We start from the raw sequence: 24,803 nt of genomic DNA, 5'->3' as shown, positions 1-24,803 counted from the left end.
CAGTATTCTTGCCTGGGGTATATCCCATGGACAGAGGAGCTTGGCAGGCTACAGTCCATGGGGTCACAAACGAGCTGGACACGGCTTAGCAACTAAACAAATTACTTATTTATCTGGCTACCTTGGGTCTTAGCTGCAGCATGTGGTATCTTCATTGCCTCAGTTCAGTTCAGTTCAGTTGCTCAGTCATGTCGAACTCTGTGACCCCATGGACTGCAGCACTCCAGGCCTCCCTGTCCATCGCCAACTTCCGGAGTTTACTCAAACTCATGTCCATCGAGTCGGTGATGACATCCAACCATCTCATCCTCTGTCGTCCCCTGGTCCTCCCACCTTCAATCTTTCCCTGCATCAGGGTCTTTTCAAGTGAGTCAGTTCTTCGCATCAGGTGGCCAAAGTATTGGAGCTTCAGCTTCAGCATCAGTCCTTCCAATGCATATTCAGGACTGATTGCCTTTAGGACGGACTGGTTGGATCTCCTTGCAGTCCAAGGGACTCTCAAGAGTCTTCTCCAACACCACAGTTCAAAAGCATCAATTCTTCGGCGCTCAGCTTTCTTCACAGTCCAACTCTCACATCCATACATGACCACTGGGAAAACCATAGCCTTGACTAGACGGACCTTCGTTGCCTCACGCGGGGTCCCTCACTGCGGCGTCTCTCACTGCGGCACACAGACTCTCTAGTAGAGCTTGGGTCACTAGTTTCGGGCACCCTGCCGACGTGAGTTAAGTCAGGGAGGAAAGCAGGATGGGGGAGGGGTCCAGACTGAGGCGGGGAGGGAGGGGGGTGGGAGGCGGGCAGGCCATGATGGAGACGGGCGGGTGAGGTGTTAAGCCTCCTTCCCTGCTCTGACTGAGAGGCCAGACCTGGAGGACTAGACCCCGCACCCCCCCCATCCCCTCCTCAGCTCTGATCTAGGCGTTTCCATTCACAGACCCCCAAACATTCCAGGCCGGCCAAGAGCCAGGGGGATTGCCAGAGTCCCAGTGAATGCCTTTGGGGAGTCTGGGGGGATGTGCAGGCTTATCGGGTGGATTATTGGGGTCTGAGGAAAGCCTGCAGCCCCGTCCCCGGGCTCACATCTGGGAGACCCTCCAACTCACCGCAGTCCTTTGTCAGATCTCCCCATCAGGAAGCAAGCATGTGTCCATAGGAGTGGTCTTCTTGCTCCTATTCCCAAGATGGGCGATGCATCTGAGAGACAGGGCCTGAGGCGGGGTGGGGAGGGTGTGTGGGGGGGTGGACAGGGGAAGAGGGGGCGGTGGTTGGAGGGTGTGGGGGGATGGGCGGTGAGCCCCTGCTAGCTGAGCCCCTGGAGACACTTCCTTCCTCTCCCCAGGCCAGTTGGAGGCAGTTAGCATCCTCTTCAGGGAGAGGATGGAGAAGCACTCCCCTCCCATGGACTGGGGTCCAGGAGGGTTTAGAGCCCCCTCCAGCCCCACTCTCAACACAACCCAGCGTCCCAAACGGGCCCAAGGAGCAGCTGCGTTCCACTGCCCGACCCCCGACCTCACCGGCCCGCCACCCTGGGCCTCAGAAGGAGCAGGAGTTAAGCGGTTAAGCATCCATCCAAAGTGGACCTGTCTTGGACAGGGGGCAGGGGTTCAGTTCCTGGTCCGGGAAGATTCCACATGCCACGGAGCACCGAAAGCCTGGGCACCACAACTACTGCGCCTGCGCTCTGGAGCCTATGGGCCGCAATGACCGAAGCCCGAGTGCCTGTGTGCGGCAACGAGAGAAGCCTCCGCAAGGAGAAGCCCACACCCCGCAGCCCAGCGCAGCGCCCGCGCCTCTCAACCGGAGAAAGTCGGCACGCAGCAGTGAGGACCCAGCACAGTCAAAAATAAATAAATAAAAAACATTAAAAAAAAACCCCAAAACCCAAGGTGGTCCTGTCTCTGCCCGATCGACTGTGGGGGCACCAGGTTCTTCAAATCTGGCCTCGTGATTCTTGGTTCTCGGGTATTCCTTGTACCCTGCGGGTCCTCTTCGTTTCGTACTCAGCCCGTCAGCTGGTCTGTGCTCATTCTTCAGGGACTAGATATGACAACGAGCAGGAAAAAAGAAAGAAAGCAGAGTCTCGGCCTGGATTCTGAGTTTCAAAAGCAGCCCTTGGTCTGGACACAACATGCAGGTAGGAGCAAAGCTTTCGGATACCACCACCACCGCCTCCCCACCCCCCACCAGAGGAAGAGGAGCGGGTGGTTGGTGGGGACCGGAGGGGACTGGGCTGAAGGAGCCGGCCTGTCTGATTCCCGCCCAGGAGATCCTGCAGCCCAGTCTGCCCCTCCAACCTCCAGGCTCCTCCCTGGGGGGCCAAGGGCCTGCCCTCCCCCACCTCCACCCCCGCCCACCACCCGCGGCACCACCGTCAGCCACACACCCCTACCCCCCCACCCCCCGTGGACAGCCAGCCAGGAGGCCGCTCCCTGTGCCCAGGGCTTCCCTCGGGGTCAGGTCTTCTTCTTGCCCCAGGGGACAGCCCTCCTTCCAGCACCCAGGACACCCGCCGGAGGGCGTGCCGTTAGAGGGTGGGGCCAGGTCTTGGTGGGGGGGAGAGTAGGGCTGTAGGCCCCTCCCTGTGGTTGAGGGGGCTGGGAGAAAGGGCTCCACAGCCCGAGTCAGGTGGGTGCTGGGTAGACCCTGCCCTGGGATGTGGGTGCTGCTCTCACGCCCAGCGTCCGTGAGTGCTCTGAGGGCCTGGAAGCCCCCCTGCAAGGCGGTGAGAGGGAGGGAGCAGCACCCACCCCGTGAAGGTGGGCAGACTCGGGGTTTGTCCACAGGAGGGTCGCCGGGGGCAGCAGGATGCCCGAAGGGACGCAGTTTCTGAATGGTCTGGGGCACCACTCTGGGTCTCTCCTTCCCCGTGCTCGGTGGGGTTCCTGGGGTCCTCGCCAGCTCTGCTACCCTGAGATGCTGTGTCCCCCACTCCTCGAGGCTGAAGGGTCCTCAGACGAAGCTCAGCCTCAGGACTCGGGAGCCCCCTCTCTGGCTGAAGCTCAGTTGACTGATGCTTCATTTCCGCTTGGCGCGGGGGGTCCTGAGCCCCCTCGGCAGGGTCCCCACTTTCCTGTCAGACTATTCCCTAGGAGCCTTTGTATAAAGAATTCGGCTGGGATCCAGGGAACTTTGGGAAAGTATGTATGGCCTAAGCCAAGCTGTACTAACCTGTCTTCCTCCCGAGCTGAAAGGGGCCAGGTTGTTCCCAGACAAATGCAGAGGTGGGGGTGGGGGCTGCGAGGGGTAGGAAAGAGGCTTGTACACGCATCGCACACTGCAGAGTGGAAGCTGGGGTGGGGTACAGCTGCGGAGGCTTGGCTGGGGGCAGTGGAGGTGGGGGGCCTGCTACCAGGTGTCTGGTGTACACACACACACACACACACACACACACAAACACACACATCCGAAAGAGCCTGGGTACCAACTTAGTTATGCAACAACGTGGGCGTGCAAACACGGACAGGTGTGTGTTGTGTATACAGAAATACGCACAGGCACATATACAGAGCCTGCAGAGACGTGCTTAAACATGTTCACACACACACGGACCTGCACAAACACGTACGCACACACATGCATCCACATGCAAAGGATTCAGGTTCGGATGTGCCAGGCCAAACCCAGTAGGCAGAGAGAGGGTCTGACCACCCAGAGGACCCAGCTCCCTAGGACTCAGCACATGTGCGTGCATGCGCGCATACACACACACACACACTCACACACACGCCCTGGCAGGGAAGCACTTCCTTCATAGGAGCTTTCGGATTCAGGGGACACGCAATTGAGACCTCATGCTGGGAAAGAAAGCGCCTTTGTGTGCTGGGATGGGGGGGGCGGGGATGCGAGAGCAGCTGCAGTTCCTCCAGGATAAGGGCCAGGCCCGTTCCGCTCCTCCCCTGCCCTGGGGGAGGAAGGTCAGGCAGGGCCAGTGATGCAGGCAGGAGTGGGGGAGCCTGCCGGCCCTGAACCAACCCTGAGTGGGGGCGCCCGCCGGCCCTGAACCAACCCTGGGGCGCTGTCTCTGGTAGGCTGCCCAGAACCCAGAAAGCCTCGCTGACCCCCGGCCCTGGTCTGGCCCCGTCCCCAGAACGTCCCCACGGCCCTGCCCCCAGGCTTGCTTCAACCCTGACCCAGACTGAAACCTGGCTCTGGCCTAGGGCACCATGCCTGGTTTGTGCCTATGGCCTTGCCTTTTATTTTGTTTTTTTAACAAAGTGATAAAAGGTCAGTCTCCTGAATTAGAAAGATGTGAGCTTGAGTCCCAGCTCTGTCGCCTGTCAACAGGGTGACTTCGAGACAAGCCTAATTTTTTTTGATCCCATATTTGAGTTCCATTACAGTGCTCAGAAAGTGAAAGGGTTAGTCACTCAGTCGTGTCTGACTCTTTATGACCCCATGAACTGTAGCCCACCAGGCTCCTCTGTCCCTGGAATTCTCTAGGCAAGAATACTAGAGTGGGTAGCTGTATCCTTCTCCAGGGGATCTTCCTGACCCAGGAATCGAACCGGGGTCTCCCGCATTGCAGGCAGACTCTTTATGGACTGAACTACCAGGGAAGATGCAGTGCTCAGAGCCAGAAGGCAAATCGTCTTATCGACCCCTCGGAGCACGGCACCTTCTTGGTGTGTTTTATCAACAGGCTGGATTGGTCGGGCTGGATGAGCATTCTACCCACTCCTGTTGCCTCTAAGCTCCTTCCTCCCTTTGCCCTCCTGCCCTTGTGATGGTTCCCTCCACCTGCAGTTCCCCCAGGGAGTCCTCTCTGAGCCTCCTGCTCACACTCTGGAGGTGCCACCCCCTCCTCTCTGCTCTATAGCCCCAGGCCCGGCCTGCCCCCTGCTCCCTCCAAGTCCGGTCCTCTGCAGGCTCAGCCTGCAGCAAAAAGAGCCCTGTATTCTAACTCCAGAAGACTCGGCCGAGGGACACCCACCAGAGATAACCTCAGCAACCCCTCCAGTCACTCAGTCAACAAGTACTTATTGAAGGTCTTCTCTGCGCCAGATGCTGTTTCAGATGCTGGACATTCAGCAGTGAACAAACAGACAAAAACCTCTGCCCTTGTGGGCTCGTGTCCCAGTACTGTTACCATAGTAACAGGCCTTGAGCATCACTGGGTTCTCCCACATCTGTCCCGAGAGTTGGAAGCATCCTGAGGGCACAGACAGCACTTGCCTCCTGGGTCTCCACGAAGCTTGGGCCTGTCAGTAGCATAGCTCTTTCTCTCCCCTAGACCCCCGCTCCCCCGAGGCCATGGGTATCACAGGGGCAAGAGTGCGGCTGGCACAGCGCTGGTATGAGGCCACGATTGTCAGACTCAGCAGTGGCTTTCGGTAGTTCAAGCATGTTCAGCTACCACTGCCATTTGGTGTGTTTTTGTTTTGCTCGAACTGAAACTTAGTGCTTCTCTTTCAATGTATTTTCAGTCTGTTATGTAATTGCGTATCATTACATAATAGTAAAAAAAATTTTACGTCCCTATTGTTCATAAAATTGTCCTGTTTTAGAAAATAACTTACCTGGAAGCTTGACTCACCTAGAGTGGGGCGCGTCAGGTCAAGTGGTCTGTTCAGGTAGCGTTAGTTGAACATCTGCCCCCACGCAGAGTGGGAGTGGGAGACCCTTGTTTAAAGAGGCCTGTTTTCTAGCAGGGGGACCAGGACAGGTAAGCAGAAAAATGCAGTTAGGAGAATGGAATGATGGGCTGGTGCTGAGGGAGCCTGGATGGATCAAAAGGACTTTTTTTAGAACACAGGACATTGAGCTGAGCCCTCATGAAATAGTTGGGTGTACAGAGATGAGAGAGGGGTGAGCCCAACAGAGGGACCACATTTGCAAAAGTCATATACCGGAAAAGTGTGTGATGTGTGTGAGGCAATGGGGAAATGTTAGCTGTGCGGGCGGGGCGGGTGTGTATCAGGCTGGGCTGGAGAAGAAGCTGGCACCAGACCGAACTGTGGATGCCAGGGAGAGCGGGGAACCCCTGCCACATGGAGGGTGCCCAACCTGGCCCTGGAGTTGCCCCAGAGCTCTCCCTGCTCCTACTGGAACTCTGGCTCAGCTTTGTGGTCCCCACCTCCAGCCTGCCCTAGGAAACTCTAGTTTCACTGTGGTCAGATTCCCTCTATTCTTGGCTTAGATTAAAAAAAAAAAAAAAATTTATGGGCTAGAATTTTGTAAAAGCTCTTTACATATATTGACATTCTTGATTCTTTTTTTTTTTTTTTTGCAGTTTGACCTTTATTTGATTCTGTTTTGGTGGAAAGAAACCTTACGCATTTTTGTTGTCCAGTTCATTAATCTGTTCATTTGACGTTGTCTTAGAAAATTATTGCCTGTCCTAAAATTGTATACGGATTAGGATTCTTTCATGGTTTAACTTCCAACATTTAAATCTTTAAGCCATCTGAGGTTTATTTTGGTGTAAGGTAGGAATCTAACTTTATTTTTTCCAAATTGTGAGCCAGTTGTCCAGTCCCGTTTCGTGAGTAATCCATCATTTCTGCACTGGTTTATTTTGTTCAAAATTCATTTCCCCTCTTCTCAATTTTTAAAGTCACACTTACAATCTAAAAGTTGGGAATTTTTTTTTTTCAAATTTTAAAAGAAGAGGAGGAAGAGGAGGCCAAGGAGTCCAAATGTCATAGGAACATATGACATGGAAGATGAGAGCCTTCCCCTGGGCTCAACAGCTTGCTATGTATCATTTTATTATTAGCTTTATAACACTTATTAGATTTCCTTTTAGTACAAAGGAGAAAACCCAAGAGGAATCAAAATCTCTAGATAACATATATTGACATAAAATTATGTTGACATTTAAAAAAAAAAGAGGGACTTGCCTGGTGGCCCAGTGGGTGCAACTCTGTGCTTCCACTGCAAGGGGTGTGGGTTCAATCCTTGGTCAGGGAATTAGAATCCTGCATGCTGAGTGGTACAGCCAAAAAAAAATTCAATTTAATAAATTAAATAAGAAGAATACATATTAATATAGAAGGTTGGAAAAGTCAGGCAATTCTGAAAGATACAAAATGAAAAATTAGGGAATTCCCTGATGATCCAGGGGTTAGGCCTCTGCGCTCTCACTGCCAAGGGCCCAGGTTCTATGTCTGGTCTGGGAACTAAGATCTGTAAGCCTCGCAGCGCAGCCAAAAAAAGAAAGAAAAATCAATACTTCTGTCACTCACTATCCACCTACCTCAAGTCCTTTGCCCCAAAGGTAAGCAACTACATTTCCTCTTTGCTTTAGTTTGCGATGCGCTTCTTTTCCACATTCCAGTTCATTTGTGGATGAGTCTATTTTTGGACTTTCAATTTTCCCTGCTATTTATCTCTTTGCTCTTCTGGGGCTGGTACCATACCATTTAGGGCTTCCCAGGTGGCTCAGTGGGTAAAGAATCCACCTGCAGTGCAGGAGACACAGGAGGTATGTGTTCCATCCCTGGATCAGGAAGATCCCCTGGAAGAGAGCATGGTGACCCACTCCAGTATTCTTGCCTGGAGAATCCCGTGGACAGAGGAGCCTGGCGGGCTACAGTCTATAGGATCGCAAAGAGTCGGACACAACTGAAGCAACCTAGTATACAGGCATGCACTGTAATGTTTAAGGTATTAGAGTTTTACCATATGTTTTAACAGCAAGGTAGGTAAGGCCTTCCTTACTGATCTCCACATGCAGGAATGTCATGATTGTCTTGTCTGTTGGGGCTGCGCTAACAAAGTACCATAGATGGGACAGCTTAGACAGCAGACATTTATCTCTCGTGGGTCTGAAGGCTGGAAGTCTGAGAGCAGGGTGGTAGCAAGATCGCCTTCTAATGAGGACCCTCTTCCCAGCAGCCGTCTGCCAACTTCTCACTGTGTCCTCACAAAGCAGAAAAGGGGGAAAGGGGCTTGTGAGGGCATTAATCCCATTAACGAGGGCTCTGACCTCTGTTCCAAACACCTCCCAAAGACCCCGCCACCTCCTACCGTTACACTGGGGGTAGGATTTCAACTCGTGAATTTCTAGGATGAGGGGGACACAAACATTCAATCCATAACAATAGCTATTCTACACTCATTTTCCATGTCAACTTTGTATTGTAAGCCTCCCATTTGATTAAACATTTGTTGGCCTTGCATTACTTTGTGGGTTAATTTGGGGCTGGTTATCTTCTCTGCAGGACTGAATGTTCCCGTCGTGTGTAAGGGCATGACCGTCTCCCTGGACTGAGGTTCTCTGCTCTTTCTTGTTCAGCATCTTGAACATTCCTCTTCGGGGCACCTTACTCTTCATCCTTGGGTTGCTATAACTGCCGCCCCCGGAGAGTAATAAGAGGACGGGGGTGAGGGTGGGGGGGCTGGGTCCCTGTCCTCCCCCACCTGAGGACCCTCAGGTAGAAAAGGGAGTGCTCAACGGGGGCTCCAGGGACGGACCTCAGACTTCTGGGGGTCATGCAGAGGCCGCCTGTGGTTCCACAGAGGGAAGAATGTTCTGTCTGTTGGAGCGGCAGGGCCACGGAACAAGGAACAAGCCGCCGGGGAGTTGGAGAGTGCTCCACCGATGGTGCTTTTCCAGTGTTCCAGGGAGAGGTTCGCCTGCACTGCCCGAGGGCTTTCCGGCTTGGTGGGGGTGGTTGGGGGCGCTGGTCAGGGCCCGGCCCTTGCACTCTGAGCAAGCGGGAAGGTCAAGGCTTCCCAACACCCATTCTGTGCCTCTCACCTCGAAGGACACCTCGTAATGGGATGGTGTTAATCCACTTCATTTCTGAGGGCAGTGAGGCTCAGCACGGTTAAGAGATCTACCCAAGGTCACCCAGCAGCCCTGGTGCAACTCGGGTTCCCAAACACGTGATTCCCTGGGCCGCCTTTCTGGGACTGTCCCCTGGGGGCCACTGCTCCGTGTCAGCGCGGAACAGTAGAAAGCCGACCACCCTCGCCACCCACCCCCGGCCGGGGTACAGCTGCCAGGCAGGTGAGTGGTCCAGTGGGCAGCAGGAGGCGCTGCCAGCTCCTCTCCCGGGCCTGGTCCTGCACATCCGTCTGCCTGTCTCCCCCGGGCAGCCCTTGACTTGGCTCACGGTGTCCTCCGGGGGCCAATGGGCTTCTTGATTCCAGGCTGCACATCTGGAAGTTGATGCTATTAAAACAAACCCCATTATATAACAAACGGACATCTGGAACCCGTTAACGCCGAGTTTTTAGAAAAAGAAATTGTTTTGGATGTGCTTGCTCCTAAGAATGTGGCAAGGAGCCCTCAGCCTGGCTCTCCAGGAACCTCGAAGCCTGGCAGCCCCTCCCAGGCCCGGTTCTCAAGGTATCTCAGGCCAGGCCAGAGGTGGGCCGCAGGCAGAGGCAGGGACAGACGCCCCCACCAGACAGGCAGCTTTGCCATCTCCTGAGGGTCTTGGGAGGCCCTTTTCCAATTTTATTCAAATATTTATTCAGAATTGTGTGCCTACTATGTGCTGCTAACTCCGTATCATTCACATGCCCACTCCAACACGCCCTACCAAGCCTGATTTCTCCTTCATGGCTCACGAAAACAGATCATGGGGTCTTCCTGGTGGACTAGCGGTTAAGAATCCTCCTGCCAATGCAGGGAACATGGGTTCCATCCCTGGTCCAGGAAGATCCTACATGCCTAGGGGCAACTAAGCCCATGCTCCACAACTGCTGAGCCTGCATGATAGAGACCATGAGCCCTAGAGCCTGTGCTCGGCAACGAGAGAAGCTGGTTCAATGAGAAGCCCGTGCACCACAAGTAGAGAGTAACCCCTGCTCGCTGCAACTAGAGAAAGCCCGTGTGCAACAATGAAGACCCAGCACAGCCAAAAATAAATATTAAAAATTTTCAAAATAATAATAAGAAAACAGATTGTGGACTGCCCTGGGTGCTACGAAGCCCATACTTACAACTCTGTACCTCGGTTTCCTTGGACAAGGAGCCTAAACACCTAAGCTCGTCCCCAGAACTTCTTAGCATCCTCAAGCCTCTCTCTGCGTTGTCTTCCTCTCCTTTCTCCCTGGGCCAGGCAGAAAGGTGAAAGTGAAAGTTGCTCAGTCATGTTGTCCAACTCTTTGCGACCCCATGGACTATACAGTCCATGGAATTCTCCAGGCCAGAATACTGGAGTGGGTAGCCTATCCCTTCTCCAGGGGATCTTCCTGACCCAGGAATCGATCCGGGGTCTCCTGCACTGCAGGTGGATTCTTTACCAACTGAGCTATCAGGGAAGCCCCTGGACCAGGCAGACTGGGGCTGAAACACTGTGAGGCTTTCACCCACAAATGATTGGCATGGAGTCATGCTGGTTCCCTCTATGAGTGGACCTTGACCTAACAAATGAGGACACTTTATGAGCAATGTCTGGCTAACATTTTCAAGTGGAAATTTTAAATCTTCCCACCGCCCCCAGCCTTTTGTGATGAAAAATTTCAAATGTACAGAAAAGTTGAAAGAATTGTACAAGGAACACCCACGTGAAACCACAACCGAGATTCTGCAGTTGTTAACAAAACACTGGTGTATCTTTCCAGCTCTTCACTCAGTCAATTCACAAGCTATCTGCAGGCACTCCTACACTTCTTCCCTAAACACTATGCTTGCGTATCATTAACCAGAGATCAATATATGTTTTTTAAATTTTCTTTATTTTATTTTTACTTTCATTGACATACAATGAAATGAACAAGTCTTACGTGTAAGATTCTAGTAAGTTTGACAAACACAAATACCTGTGTAACCCAAACCCCTCTAACTGTGTACAAGTCACCTTCAACCCCAGAACATTCACCATGGCCCTTCCCAGTCAACCCCCACCAGCCATCTTCCCTGAGACAACCACTATATTCAGGTTATTTTCACCACAGATTAGATGTTATGGGCTGAACTGTGCTCTCCCCAAATTCACATGTTGAAGTCCTGGCCCCAGGACCTTGGCATGTGATTGTATTTGGAGGTAGGACCTTTAAAGAGGTGACGAAGGGGAAATGAGGTCATATGGGTGGGCCCTGATCCAGTATAACTGGTATCCTTATAAGAAGGGGTTAGGACACAGATATGCAGGAGAAAAGACCATCTGAGGACACATGCCATCTCCAAGCTGAGGAGAGAAGCCTCAGAAGAAACCAACCCTGCTCACACCTTGATCTTGTACTCCTAGTTTCCAGAACTGTAAGAAAATAAACTGTTGTCTAAGCCTCCTAGCCTGTAGCAGTCCTAGCAAGCTAATACACCAGGTTTACCTCTGCTAGAGTTTTATAGACTAAGTATGTGCTTGTGGTCTTCCTTACTTTACCCAGCATTAGGCCTCTGGGATTTATCTATGTTGCTTCATGAGTCAGTACTGGTTTTCCTTTTTCATAGCTGAATAGTATTCCATTACACATTCTACAGTCTAGCTAGGGCAATTTATTATTTAATGACAGAGAAATCGTTTCATAACATTTCATTCTAATGTATGTTCTGTTTGTCATCTCAGCAACAGAAAAAATGTTCCACAGCTAGCCTGCCTCAGCAGGGAGCTTTAGAACTGTATGCGGACATCTGATCATCCTGAAATGTATATAAAAGCATTATACTTCCTGAAGTGAAAAGTTCCTAGAGATTAAAGAAGAAGTACATAATTTTTATTTCAGTGAATGTAGACAAATCCATTCAGAATGCAGTTCATCTGTTTGGTTAATGATACAACTTTTGGTGTCAGGTTCTTCGGGTTTGAGTCCTACTTGCTGTGTGACTTTGGGCAAATCACTGAACCTCTCTGAGCCTCCTTTTATTCACCCAAAAATGAGGCTAATGATCCATCCCTAAGGGTTGCTTGAAGACTGAACAAACTAACGAGTTCAGGGTGTTCCCAGTGGCTGGAAGGCTTAAGGACTCAGGAAGTGTTCCTTCTTTGTCTCATTCAGCTGCCATCAGAGCCAGAACTCTCCCATGGTAAGGCAGCAGAAGTAGATTTCTAGGCCACAAAGGGTAGAAAATGAGCTTCCTGCAGTGCCATATATGATAGCTGAGACCCAGGAGCAGGGTGGTGAAGACCATGTCAAATCAGCAAGCTGCCAGGATCGATTCAGCTGATGCAATCAACCCAGGAGTGATGCTTTTGGAGTTTCATAAAACACACTCTGAATTATGGGATCAAAAGTGCTTCCAGTCCGCACAAGTCTTACACATGTTTGGCCATTTCTATTTCTTATTTTGTTCCCTCTGAATGGGGCAGTTCAAAAATGTGTTTCACTTGGTTACAATTCTTTCTAGGAATGTGTAAATTTAAATCTGATAATCTAGAAACTCATCATTTATAACAGATTTTAATTGAATATTTTCCTTCTGACCCAGCAGGAGACATGCATAATCCAAAAGGCCGTCATTTTCTTACATTTCAGAAGTTCTTTTTCCTCCTGAAAAAAATTATTTTTCAACTTTAAAATCCTCAGGAATTATTTTTTTGGCATAATTTATCCACTCTGTCCCAAGTGGTTTTGAAATGTTCATAATTCCTCTCAGATGATGATCTTTTTTTGGCTTTTAAAGACAAAGAACACATCCATGGTTTCACTTTGAAGCTCTTGAGAAAAAGTTCCTGGGACGCTTACCATGTGGTAAAGAAATTGGAAATAAGAAAGATAAATTCAGATTTGGAAACGGGGCTATCCGTTGGACCCACCGATCACCTGCAGGATGAAAAGGATCATTTACTGTAACTTCCCGTGGCTTAACGGCATCTCAGTGTTGTCTATTACGCAGCATCGCTGCAGGTGTGTTAAAGAAACCCCGTTCCTCCTGCATGTTTCACCGGTACCCTGCTTCCAAAGATTCGGAAAACTTCCGGTAGGCGTATCCTCCTGTGTCAAAAACAAGCCGGAGAACCTCTGTCAGCCTTTCCTTTCCTCACAAAACTTCACTATCACCAGACCCCCCCTAAATATACAGAACAACCAAACCTCTTTCCATATCACTCAATACCTACAGTCAGACGTGCTCTCAGAGACCTTGTAGTACATTTTACTCAAGTCAGTTCCACTCTGTTGTGTTTTTTTTTTCTGATATATTTTTATAACCCTGCACAAGATGATTGATCCCAGTCATCTCTTCAACAGCCTTGAAACCTGAGAACCTCTCTTTAATTAAACCTCTTGGATTATGACCTTCCTTCTCAACACCAAATGTGCCACTGCAGCAGAGCTCAAGGTCGGCCAGCAGCCAGACCTGGCCTGTTGGGCAGGCCCTCTGCCCTAAGAGGGCTGGCTCCCTCCGGATTGGATGGTAGGACCGTGGCAGAGGGAGCCTGGGGTGAGAGTCAGGTCTGCTCGGTTCCAGGAGAGGGCTTGGCTCAGGGATCCATCAGAGAACCGGGGCCAGCAGCCTTGGTGGTCCTGCAGAATCCCTCCCTGTCCCTGGCGGCACAGACCCCCGCTCCTGGGGCAACCACAAATCACAGTCCGGCTACCTATTGGACCCCAGCCCCGGGGGTGGTTAGATTGTTGGCAAGGGGATGAACTTCCTTCTTGGTACGCTTTAGCAACATCCCGTATGTTTTGGTATGTTGTGTTTTCATTTTTGTTAGTCTCAAGATATTTTTAAAAATTCCCTCTTGATTTCCTATTTGACCCAATAGTTGTTCAGGAATGTGTTGTTTAGTTTCCGCTTATTAGTGAATTTTTGTTTTCTTACTGTTACTGACTTCGAGTTTCATTTCACTGTGGTCGGAAAAGATGCTTAGGATCATTTCAGATGAATGGATAAAGGAAATGTGGTCTGTTCATACCATGGAATATTATGCAGTCTTTAAAAAAAGAAGGAAGTGTTGCCATTTGAGACTTGGCTGAACCTGGTGACACAAGCCAGACAGAGAAAGACAAATACAGTCTGATCTCACTTATATGCAGAATCTAAAAAAGTCGAACTTAGAAAATCAGAGAATAGAATGGTGGATGCCCTGGGCTTTGGGAAGATCCGCTGGAGAAGGGATAGGCTACCCGCTCCAGCATTCCTGGGCTTCCCTTGTGGCTCAGCTGGTAAAGAATCCGCCTGCCATGTGGGAGACCTGGGTTAGATCCCTGGGTCGGGAAGATCCCCTGGAGAAGGGATGGGCTACTCGCTCCAGTATTCTGGCCTAGAGAATTCCATGGACTGTATAGTCCATGGGGTCACAAAGAGTCGGACAGGACTGAGCGACTTTCACTTTCCCTGCCATGGGCTGGAGGGCAAGGGGAGGATGTCGGTGGAGGGGTGCACAGTTTCCGTTGTGCGGAACAACTGAATAAGTTCTGGAGACCAAATGACAGAAATATTAATATAATGAATAATACTGCATTATGTACTTGAAATTCACTGAGTTGCTCTTTTTTAAATAGTGTTATTTATTTAATTTTTGGCTGTGCTGGGTCTTCGCTGCTGTGCAGGCTTTTCTCTAGTTGTGGTGCGTGGGCTTCTCATTGCAGTAGCTTCTCCTGTATCAGAGCACAGTCTCAACAATTGTGGTGCACGGGCTTTGTTGCTCTGAAGCACATGGGATCCTGTATTGGCAGGCGGATTCTTTACCACTGAGCCACCAGGGAAGCCCACAGAGTCATCCTTTAGTGTTCTCGCCACCACCACCACCAAAAAAATATGTGAGGTGATGAATGTGTTAATTAGCTTGATTGTGATCATTGTTTCACAAGGAATCTATATATCAAAACATCACACTGTACACCTTAACTGTACATAGTTTTTATCTGTCAATTATATCTCAGTAAAGCTGAGGAAGATGTGGAGCTTAATAAAATGTATATTGAAATTCGAGGTCAGGGGGAGACAAATGGAAAACAATAAGCACTCGAAGGAAACCAACAGCCAGGAGTAAGAGCTTGCATTTCAATCAGAACCACGGGAGGGTCAAGCTGCAACCTGCACAGCAACAGGAAGAAGAAAAAACAACGCAAGCATTAAAAAAAAAAAAATCAAATGTGAAAGAAAATACTTTCCTGAAGTAGGAAACACGATTTTAAATTTCAAATGAATTGGAGGAGAGGATGGAGACCTGGGAAACCGCATGGAAGAGAGAAGGCAAAACGCAAAGCAAAAATAGCATCAGAAATCATGCAAGGAAAACCCAAGCCCCAGGCGGAGGAAGACCCAGGAGACATCATATGGGAATAATACAAAGCCTAGAAGGAAAAAAGCAACACATGGAGGAGAAGCCATAATTTTAAAACGAGAAAGAAATTTTTCCGTGGTTTGAAGAAAGACTTGGGTTTGAAAGGGCTCATGGAGTTCCAGGCAAGAATGATGGAAAAAATCAGACATCTAGGCATAGCCTGGGAAGATTCCTGAATTCCGTGATTAAAGGGAAAACTCTTATGAGCTTCCCAAGTGAGAGACCGAGTTAAGAGAGTCGGCCTGAAACCACACATATGTAAAGTTAGAGAGGAGAAAAGCGTCCTCTGCCAGTCGAGGTGCCCTTCACATACCCGGAATAGAAGAAGTTCAAAAGTCCAGAGACTCTCCCTGGGCCTCGTGGAAAATGTCCAAGAAAGGAATCTAATCAGGTAATAAAGGACTCAGTTTGGAGACAAGGGAAGTAGAGAAAAGAGGAAGCCATCCATGGTAGCCAAGAACCTGCAGTTTCTGTAGTTAGCTCCAATGGATCGTGATAGATAAGATGGTATTTGTAACATAAGCACTAAATAATTAAAAAAAAAATAACAGAAGAGAGATGCGATAAGACCCAATGCTAGTTTGCAAGTAAAACTACTAAATTATCTTGGCAAAAAGTAGGAGTTGAGGAGAGGGGAAAGGGCCAGCAAAAGCATTTCAAATATTTCCTATTGGGTGGAGGAGAAGGAAAGGAAAAAGAGACTCTGGATGGGAGGAATTGATTGATAGTTCGTTGACACATAATAGAAAGTGGTTTTGTTTGTTGTTTTTTTTTTTTTATGAAAACCAGAAAAGGAAAAGTCAGCTCCGTGGAAGGTAACATATAGTAAAGCTTCCAGATTGAGAAGGCAAAAGAGGAAAGACCAACATCTCTTGTCAATTGTTCCATCCTTTCCATTTTTTAAATTAAACAAATTTTTTATTATGGAAACTTCTAAACACACACTACAAGAGACAGAATAAGACAAGGACTCTCTGTGGACCTACTCCCGGGTTCAATACTCATTGTTTTTTAAGTTGGGGAAATATTGATTGTCACATACCCTGCAACATTTCAGTTTTTAATTTTCCCAGCAATTTACTTAGAATTTGCACACTTTTGTAGAAACTGGCACTCCTCTTTACTGATCAAAAGATTTTTTTTCTCCTTGAATTCTTATTCTGATCTTCAGTGATTCCAAAAATACACCATCAGAACAAGACAAGGCACAGTCTTTTCCTGGTAAACCTTTTAGCTTCTCCAAGGTTGACATTTTTTATGGCTGACAACTGGCAAATACAAAATGCTAAATCTTTCTGATTACCAAGACTCTTAAAAATATTGCAGTTTGCACAAAACTTGTTGGATTTTTTTTTTGGACAGGCTATATCAACCAGTGTTTACCTTCATGAACTAAATAAGTGTCACTGGGCTTCGAATGGTATTAATACCCTGATTTTGGTGCCAAGTGTTAATGATTTGGGAAAACTCTGTATCATCACTCAACTCCCTGGATAACCTCTAGATCCTCGGTGGAAAATGACAACAGAGTGTACATGGTTGTGTGTGCTTAGTCGCTCAGTCATGTCCAGCTCTTTGCAACACCATGGACTATAGCCGGGCACCTCTGTCCATGGGGGTTCTCCAGGCAAGAATACTGGACATAAATAATCACAATTACTAAGAAAGAAGGGGCTTCCATGTGGCGCTAGTGGTAAAGAATCTGCCTGCCAATGCAAGAGAGGCAGGAGACCCGGCTTCGATCCCTGGGTCGGGAAGATTCCCTGGAGGAGGACATGGCAACCCACTCCAGTATTCTTGCCTGGAGAAGCCCATGGACAGAGGAGTCTGGTGGGCTACAGTCCATGGGGTCTCAGAGTCAGACATGATGGAAGTGACTTAGCACACCCACACTAAGAAAGAAACCACAGCCAACTTTCGTCAAGATGTTGAAAGCTTAAGAAGAAGAAAAAACACTTGCAAGTGAAGAGATAGATGTCAGGCAGGTGGACAGGCTAGGAACCAGTCAGGTAGGGACCTGAATTCCATGATTCCTGAATTCCATGATTAAAGGGACCACTGAAAGGCCAGCACCAGCTGAGTTGTTCCTAAATGTTCATATTTTCCTTTGTTTTTTCCTTTCTTTTGAATTGAAAATGTGTGATTTTTTTTCTTTTTACATTGCCACAAATCAAATAGTAGAGCTTTTGATCACACCTGGTTTCAGATCATTTTTGAAAATGCTGTCAAGTTTCTGCTGATTCTAAAGTTGTTTTTCTCTGGGAGACTGGGTGAGGGAGCACCCAGTCCTGATGCCCTCAGGTCCCCTCCCACTGTCCTGCCCCCAGATCTGCACAAACAGCCTGGGCTAACCCCAATAAGCTGCGGTTTGACCCCTGCCCTCCAGCCCTCCTGGTAAAGAATCCACCTGCAATGCAGGAGGCTCGAGTTTGATCACTGAGTTGGAAGATCCCCTGGAGAAGGCAATGGCAACCCTCTCCAGTCTTCTTGCCTGGAGAATCCCATGGACAGAGGAACCTGGTGGGCTACAGTCCATGGGTTCGCCAGAGTAGGATATGACTGAGTGACTAACACTGTTACTGCTGCTCTGACCCTCCATGGAGGGCTGTGGTCAGTGGAGAGTCACGGGGGCCTGGCAGCCCCTGCACACCCTCTGCACTTCTCCTTGGCCCTGTCTGAACATCCCTCCGTCCTCGCCCCAAATCCCAGCAGACAAATCCCAAATGGCAACCTCACTTGCCATTTAGCACAAGAAGCCCCTTCTTGGCCCCCCTTCCATTGTACCTGTAGGTGCCTTGTTTCTTACATCTTCCCACCCATGTGGAAGGATGGAACAATTGACATCTTTCTCTCCCATCCTCCTCCCTTGGACCTGGGTCCTGTGCCTTCGGGGGTCTTGCTTTCCTCTCTCCGCACCTCCAAACTCTCCCTCTCCCTGGCTCCTGCCCCTTGTCTAGAAACATGCCCAGCTGTTTCTGTTCAGAACCCCCAGCCTTGTCGGGACCTTCTTTGGACTGAATTCCTCTGCTTATTTATTTATTTGCCTGCCTCAGGTCTTAGGTGCCTCTTTCGGGATCTTTTGCTGTGGCTCGTGGGCTCAGTTGTCCTGAGGCATGTGGGATCTTAGTTCCCCAGGGATCAAACCCACGTCCCTTACATTATCAGGCCGATTATTAACCACTGGACCACCAGGGAAGTCCCTGAATTCATCTGCTTTTCTGTGCCCCTCATTCTCCTTCTGCTTCCCAGGTGGCTCAGTGGTAAAGAATCCGCCTGCCAAGGTAGGAGCCTCAGGAGATGCAGGTTTGATCCCTGGGTCGGGAAGATCCCCTGGAGGAGGAAATGGCAACCCACTCCAGTGTTCTTACCAGGATAATCCCATGGACAGAGGAGCCTGGCAGGCTACAGTCCATGGGGTTGCAAAGAGTCAGACACGACTGAGCGACTGAGCACTCACACATACACCCTCCTTCCACCAAGTCACCCCTTCACCCTGTTTCAGCCCAACTCAGACCAGGCCAAGGGCCCCACCTGCTCCCTCACTTGGTCAGGAAATCCAGCTCCTCACTTGGACTTCTCTGAGTCTCCTTCTGGGAGGTGCCAGGCTCGTGGAACAAGGGGAGGCTGAGGGCCTCAGCCAGCTGCCTGGGTAGAACCCTCACGACCTCAGACCTGGTGCCCCCTCCCCCATATCTGGGAGGAATGAGGTCCCCAGGACTACAGATTGGCCATTTCTTGGTGGCTCCCACAGGAATCCTAGACACCAGTGGGCTGGTGGAGGGGGCTGGGCCTCTGACCTTGCCCTAGAGGCCCACACCGAGAACTCAACCCCCACCATAGCTGGGAAGGAGCAAGGCACAAACAGGACACCCAGCTCCTCCAGGGCACCTGCAGGCACCCCTGACTCAATGCGAATACCCTCTACACTTGCATCTCCCCTCTTTCCTTGTCACAGCACAAAGGACCCCAGAGCTGGAAACCTGGAGTCATCCTGGAGCCCCTTAAAAGTCACTGAGGCTCCCCAGTTCTTCTTCTCATCTTCCCAGATGCTTCCCACTCCCATCCGCCGTACTGGCTGCACCCTCGGCAGCAACACAGACCGCTGCCCTGCCCCCTCCCATCACCCACGGGTGGGAGGGGGACAGGAAGGACTCCATGGCCGGTAACTGAGGGGACAGAGGGCGGCAGGGGAGGAGGAGGAGGTGCAAGGGAAGGGGCCTGCCATTGCAGAGGCGCTCAGTGATGGTTGGATAACGCGGGCAGTGATGAGACTGCGGGTGGGGGAAGGGTGCCCTAATCCCAGCACAGCCCCCCCGGGGCGGGGGAGGGGACGACGGAAGGATAAAGTCCCACCGTGGGAGCCTCCTGCCTGGCCTTTCCCAAAGGAACTGGGGCTGCCGGCCAACACCAGTGCAGCCAGGAATGTGGGAACCCCTGTCTGCAGAGGCTCGACCTGGGGAAGGCCCCACTGATCCCATGGTGGGTGGCAAGAGCAGGTGGGTGGGCCACGCTGTCTGGGAGTCAGAGAGGTCAGACCCTGGCTGGAAGCCCTTTGAATAGATGCCAGATGCACTGTCTAGCACTGAGTGTTAAACGGACAGGAAGATAGAGCTTGGGACCTCGCCAGGGTGCAGACCCATGACTCTGACCTTGGCCCTGACCCATCTCTCCAGCCAGCTCTTGGAAGCCCGGCAACTCTCCCTTCAAATGCCTGTCCTCTCTCATCATCAGCATCTCTTGCCTGGGCCACCAGCTTCCCCAGGGCACCCTCCTCATGGCTACAGTGGGACCCGTGGTTCATCCATTTAGCACACCCAGGCAGGAGGTGGCCCTTGCATCAAGGACTGTCTCCTGGGAGGGGAGCTCCATGAAGAAAGACAATGACCATGGAAGTGGCCGTGGGGAGTGGACCCACAGCGTGAAGACTGAGCGACTCCCTGCACCACCCCAAAGTCCTCAGCCTGGACCTGGCCCTCCTCATTCCAGAAACATGCCCCTGCCCCGAGAGAGCTCCACTCTCATTGGAGCACACCCCCTAGCAGGGTTCCCTTGCCCCCTCTCCTCCCCCGGGTCCCTTTCCCAACCCCTTCTCGGGCTTCTCCCAGCTCCCAGCCACCTCTGCCTCCCAGTCCGGGTGCCTTGAGCACAGAGTTTGGGGCCCACCTGTCTGCTTCCAGCAGGAAGCGGGTGCCCAGCAGACGGCCCAGAGAATTAAGGAATTAAGGCAGAGCGGGTCTGAGATCAGGGCAGTGTCTGGGTAGAGGTCAGGTTCTGCCTATCCAAGCGTGAGTTTCCCATGGCAACGACCACCCCTCCCATCCCCCCGCCTGGTGAGGGTAGCCCCCTCCTCCCTGGCCTGGCTCTGCACCCGTCCACCCCACGCCTGCCTCCTCTGTCACCAGCGGTAATCCTGTGTGGTTTTTACTCTGGTGCCCCTGAAAAGAGGAGAGAGGAAAGCAGGCGAGGCCTTCCCAGGGCCTTGCACCCAACCCTCCAGTGGGAGCAGCTCCCAGGCTGCCGGCTGGAGCCGGGCCAGCTGGCCACCAACTCGCGTCAGCACCTGCCTTCACGGGGCCTCCTGCTCGGGCCGGGCCGGCTGTGGCTGCCTGGTGGCCAGCACGGGGAAGGCAGACCCTTGCCGGGGACAGCTCATTACATTCTTCACTCTCCCCACACTTGAACACACGTGGTCACCCATGTCCGGATGTGTTGGCTGACATTTTGTCTGCCTGGCACCTTCTAGAATCTTCCCCACACTCAGTCTGCACAGCAGCTACCAAAGCCGGTCAGCTCTCTGCCCTGAAGGCCTCTGGGAGTCACCCCCTGCCCCCACCCGATGCCCCTCTCTATCCTAGTCAACCTGGTGGCTGAATGTTGCAGGCACTGCCTCCCTGGCCCCCCGCCTGCTCCAAGCAGTGGCAGCAAAGGGATGTTTTTTTCTGGAGACAGATCTGTATGTGTCGTTCCCTGGGTGTAAAGTCCAGACTCCTCAGGGGACCTCCAAGGCCCCTCTGTCCTGGCCCCTGCCAATCTCTCTTGGGGCCTGGCCCCCCCCCCTGGAGCTCTGCAGGGCTCCCCAAACCCACAGGCTGTCTCCTGCCCCCACCCCTTGCACATGCTTCTCCCCACAGGTGAACTCTAGAGGCGCCTGCGTGGGGCGATATCTCTAAGGCTTTCTCCCAACTCTGGTCAGCTCTTCCTCTGTGACCCCCCTGCCTCCCTGTGATCCTTGATATGATGAGCGTCCTGTTCATTATCCCTCTCGGTTTGCAGGGCTCTCTCCCGGTCTCAGGTGGGGTTTCCCAGAAGCAGAACTGGAAGCAGGGATTCAGCAACATGCAGTTGATGGAGAAAGGGCTCTCAGGAGAAACGCATAGGAGAGGGAGGGAGGAAAGCAGGAAGGGACAGAACAAGAAAGGGGTCTCAGGAAGAGTCTAGATGTGGCCTGAGTGGACAGGAGGTGGGCTCTGGGATATAATAGCCTCACTGCTGGGCTATCCCCTTGAGGTGAGGAAGCCAGTGGCTGTATCCTTGTATCAGGCTGTCATTGGCTGTGGGATGTGGTTGACACTCCCCAGGGGACGCCCCTTTCATCAGGCAATAAACCGCAAGGAGGGGCAGCTGTGGACATTAGGCATTGGCAGCAGGGGTTGGGGGGTGGGGACTGGGTACCAGGGGTCTGGCAGGTACCACCAGCATCCACTGCATCCCCTGTCAAGTAGGGCCTCTGACAGACTGAATAAATGAGGAGTATGTGCATTCTCGGTCCATCTGGCTCTGACCTTCTCCAAGCCCACAGCTGCGGTGTTGTCCTTGAATGTCCCCACATTTCAGTGAGTGAAAGAAGCCCAGACGTCCACCGCCCAGGGAAGGACTCTGGGCTCAGCCCCAGGTGTCTCTTATGTGCTTGGCTGTGCAGACAGTATCTTTGGTCAGTGTTCTCAATGAGTCCTCGCAGTCAACCATGTTACAGATGGGAAGACAGAGGCTCAGAGGGGTGAAGTGACTCCGTGAAGGTTATGGAACTTGTGCTTGGAGGTCTGATCGACTCCCTGTTTGGTTCCTTCCCCCAGGTGTGTGCAGGGCCACGGAGCTGAGTCCCTCCCATCCACCACAAGAGACCAGCAAAGTCCTGGGTCACCTCTGAGCCCCACAGCCTAGCTCAGCTAAACTGAGGGCCCCCAAGGGCCACATTTGGCATTTGCAGTGGTTGGGAGGCCCATGCATGTATTTTGCACATGATTTACATAATAATTGCATCTGGTTTGCATGTGTCCCTGCTGAGGACCCATCAGCACTGCACAATTTTTAAGTTGCTTCTAGGCAATTCTCAGAAGTCCATCACCCGGGCTTTACAGAGTCCAGTTTCCCTTATCTCTGGACTCCCTCTCAGACCCTCACCTTGGGGCTGCACACCAACCCACCAACCCCAGGTCCTGGAGAGGCCACACTTCTGCCCAGCCAGAAGCGGTCACTCCCAACCCTTGCCCCTGAAACATGTGTGGATTTGACAGCAACCCCTACTGATGGTGTGGGAGCCATCAAAGTGCCACCTGGGCTTGGAGCGCATTGATGTTAACATTGACGAGAGGTCTGGACCCAGGCAGAACCTTGCTACAAAGGTACCCCATGTTCAAGGAAGCTGAGCTGGGCCAGGTGGCTAAAGGTGGGGGGGGGATGCACTTCTCCCAGTGTCAGGGGCTCATCTGTGATGGGAAGGGCTTGTACTAGACAGCCAGCAAGTTTCAGTCCTATTTCTGTCTCTTTCAGGCGAGCTATGCGGTTAGCCAAAAACTCATTCCGGTTTTTGTGTAGCACCTTATGGAAAACCCCGTACAAACTTTTTAGCCAACCCAACACATTCCAGAAAGCTTTATGAGGCTTTCAAGGAGCTTATTTGGTGGGGCCTCAATAAAAAAAAGTGGGGAGCACGTCCTGGGGCAGGTGGATGGAGCCCAAAAAGGAGAGAGGAACTGCCTCAGATTCTGAGACATGCGTGGAGGTAGGCAAGGGATGCCAAGCACCCGCGGAACTCCGTGTGAAGAGATGCCATCTGTCAGGCTGCAGCTTCCCGGGATCTGTTCTCTCGTCTTCTCTGCTCCCAGGAGCCAGTTCTTCCTTCTGCCTCAGGAAGCCCATGGAGGAAGGAGGGGAAACTCCAGAGTCTGGTAGAGGTGCCCACTCTTGATCACCCCCTGGACCCTCAGTGCAAGACTACACACATCCCTCTCCAGGTTTATCTTGTCATCCTGATGGCATCCTCATTCTTCTGAAGAGGTGACCTATCTGTCACCAGGAGCTAATGAAAGTTGGCAAAAATCTGCTTCCGTCCACGTGTCTGGAGGTGGACTGGGGTAGACAGGCTGCGTCTGGATATGGGCGAGCACGTCCCAGGCAACAGAAAGCCTGATCCTGTGTGGCCCCTCCGCCCGCCTCCACCCAGGTGTGGAAACTCCAGTCGGAGTGGGGGCGGACAAGACCAGACCGTCTGCCTTCCTCCCTGGCCTCTGGCCTCCCTAGGCTTCCTGTCTGGCAGATGTAAAGGGGCCCCCTCATCCGCGGGGGAGACCCCAGCCTCTGGCTGGGTACAGCCAAGACCCTGAACATCTCCCCCACCCATGTCCTCCTGGCCTTCCAGGATGCGGCCCCAGTGCTGGCTCCCGAAACCGGTCCAGTTCGTTAGAGAGGGAGCGTGGTGTTTGATATCAGCCACCTGGAGAAGGGGGAAGCGGGAGTTCCATCTGTCCTTTCAGCCCTGTGTTATGAAGGCTTTTCTGAGTTCAGACAAGGTCTACCTCCTCCCTGAGTTGTGGATCCCACATCTGGGCTGGGGGAGGGAGTGAGAGGAAGGGGGCGGGACCCCTTGGAAAAGGACCACAGCTTCGGGGCCAGGGAGGTGGGGAGTTTTTCCCAGAGCCAGATAGGCAGTGCTGCCAGGCGGTCAGAACCCAGCCTAGGATTCTGTTCATCTCCCACTCAGATGTCTCTCACTTTCTGAGAAGTGGACATTTAGTGGCTACAAGATCAAGACAGTATTGTGGATCCTGTGTATCTTGCCCAGTGGCATGGACATCTTTGCTAAAGGCTGGAGCACCTTCGGTGGATTTGTGGTGGAGGATGAAGGGCTGTCTCAGACAGGCATCATTTGCTCGGAGCAGAAACCCACTGGAGTGGGATCAAGTGAGGTGGGTTATTGGAAGCAGAGAGGGGAAGCCGGTCACAACGGCAGCTCACCTCACTTCTCCCTGAGTACACAGCCGCTCCACTCCACCCCCTTCTCCTCCTGCAAACTCTCCTCCTCAGCTTCCCCATAACTCCTGCCCAGATACGGCTACCGGAAGCCCTGGGCTGTGGTCTCACTCCCCCTCAGGGAATCCACAGTGGGTTGAATAGCATTCCCCCCTCCCCCAATTCATGTCCATTTAGAAGCTTAGAATGGGACCTTATTTGGAAATAGGGTCTTTGCAGATGTAAGTATTTAAGAAGAGGTCAGACTGGATGCCATTGGGCGCTAAATTCAATGACAGGTGTCCTCAGAAAAAAAGAGCCCCTAGAGACACAGAGAAACAAAGGCCATGTGAAGAAGGTCTTGCAGAGACACAAGAGAGAAGGCCATGGGAAGACAAGAACAGACACTGAGAGATGCGGCCACAAGCCAAAGGTGCCAAGGATGCC

The 24,803-nt window shown here is 51.6% G+C and overlaps 2 long non-coding RNA genes across 2 annotated transcripts; one reads left to right on the top strand and one right to left on the bottom strand.

The window, feature by feature from the left end:
• Positions 1-88: 88 nt before the first annotated feature.
• On the bottom strand, positions 89-2,507 carry LOC145532278 (uncharacterized). The gene is made up of 3 exons (XR_014073119.1): positions 1,518-2,507; positions 1,107-1,211; positions 89-715 (listed from the first exon to the last, which is right to left on the bottom strand). It is a non-coding gene; the product is annotated as an uncharacterized LOC145532278 (long non-coding RNA).
• LOC145532279 (uncharacterized) lies at positions 2,043-21,895 on the top strand. The gene is made up of 3 exons (XR_014073120.1): positions 2,043-2,137; positions 19,084-19,290; positions 19,802-21,895. It is a non-coding gene; the product is annotated as an uncharacterized LOC145532279 (long non-coding RNA).
• Positions 21,896-24,803: the final 2,908 nt, after the last annotated feature.

This window comes from Giraffa tippelskirchi, chromosome 13, assembly GCF_054371585.1.
Source record: "Giraffa tippelskirchi isolate mGirTip1 chromosome 13, T2T-mGirTip1v1.2.pri, whole genome shotgun sequence".
NCBI lineage: Eukaryota > Metazoa > Chordata > Mammalia > Artiodactyla > Giraffidae > Giraffa > Giraffa tippelskirchi.
This window is presented reverse-complemented; position numbering and strand designations above follow the sequence as displayed.